Here is a 1,684-nt window from a genome sequence, read left to right on the forward strand (position 1 = left end):
GTCTCGTTTTGGATATGAATAAATTGTCCGGTCATTCATAGACTATCTTGTTTCTTCGCCCATGTGCTCACACATCCAAAGCACGCACACAGAAAAAGTGATTTTAAATGCATCTGATTGACAGATAAATCATGGTTGATCTATCAGCCAGATGTACGTAAAAAAAATGCGTTCTTATTTCAATGTTGTTGTTAATGTTGAGGTTATTTTAGCTTCGTACATTTAGTTTAACTGCACTGTTAAAGAGGGCGATTTTTACCATTCAACTGAACTATGTGCATGTATTTTAGACACTTACATTGTTCTTGCTCCACCCATGCAATTACTGCGTCCTTCTATCAACCGAGTTTCTATTTACTTATACTGCTGTGTAATATCGACGGTATGACCCATTTCAGGAGCTGACAAAATTACGATTTAAAATCAGAGCATAGCTCACATTCACTAAAATACTGAAACGCTAATGATGCTGATTCAAAACAACGCCGGTGATTGACAGTCAAAGCAAAGCTCGGTTTGAACGGCCCACCCCCGCAGCTGAACTGGAAGTTTTTATTGGTTTTGCACCCGAGTCAGACCTGTCTGTTATTGGCTGAAGCGCAGGGCTCCACCCCAGCAGTTTGAAAAGTGCCCGTCAAATGCCAGCTCACTGTTTCTCCATCGGCGCCTTCTTTGTCCAATTTTTATTGGAAATGATTTGATAAACAGGAAAAAAGCAAGCATGTAGCTAAACACTAGAATCTGAATATTTCTCTCAGCTGGATTCAGAAATGCCTTGCACATGTGTGCAGAGTGGCGGCTCCAGGATTCATTTATTTATTTAATTATGTATTTGTTTGTTTGTTTGTTGGGGAGACTTAACAGTTTAAATATTTCATAAAATAATGAAATTGTGCAGTTAATGAATGCTTAAACTGCAGGCGTCTAAACAACTAAACTAAACTAAACTAAACAACAACAGTTTCAGCGTTGTTTAAATAAAGCACAGCTTCTGGTTTTCAATTCCGGTCCCAGTGCCTCTTATCTAACTTATCTTATCTCTCTTATCTAACATGCCTAATTTAGATCATCATCATCATTAGGAGAGAGCTCTACACACTGATTGTGTCAGACAAAATGGATCTAAACTAGGGGTGTCAAACTCAATTCCTGGAGGGCCGGAGTTCTGCAGAGTTTCGATTTAATCCTGATTAAACACACATGATCCAACTAATCAAGTCCTTCAGGCTTATTTGAAAACTGCATGGTATGTGTGTTGGAGCAGGGTTGAAACAAAACTCTGCAGGGATCCAACCCTCCAGGAACTGAGTTTGACACCCCTGATATAAACGTTTAGGCAAATTTAATGCCATTGGACAAAAACATAAAAATGACAATAAAATTGTTAGAAATTAAATATATAAACTACAATGAAATGTCATGCCATTAAGTTTTAAATAGTGTTGTTTTTAGCCATGAATTGCTTGGAGTTTACTGTTGTCTTTCGTCACAAGTCCCTCTCACTCAGAGGTCACTGAGGTGCAGTGATACAGACGTGCAGCAGTTAGCAAAGGCAACAATCCAATGATTTAATTCAATCCCGATTGACTAAATCATTTACATTACATTTAGTCATTTAGTAGACGATTTTATCCAAAGCGACTTACAAATGAGGACAATAAAAGCAGTCAAAACTACCAAAAAA

Source organism: Sinocyclocheilus anshuiensis, unplaced genomic scaffold (genome assembly GCF_001515605.1).
Source record: "Sinocyclocheilus anshuiensis isolate Anshui unplaced genomic scaffold, SAMN03320099.WGS_v1.1 scaffold3152, whole genome shotgun sequence".
NCBI classification, from domain to species: domain Eukaryota; kingdom Metazoa; phylum Chordata; class Actinopteri; order Cypriniformes; family Cyprinidae; genus Sinocyclocheilus; species Sinocyclocheilus anshuiensis.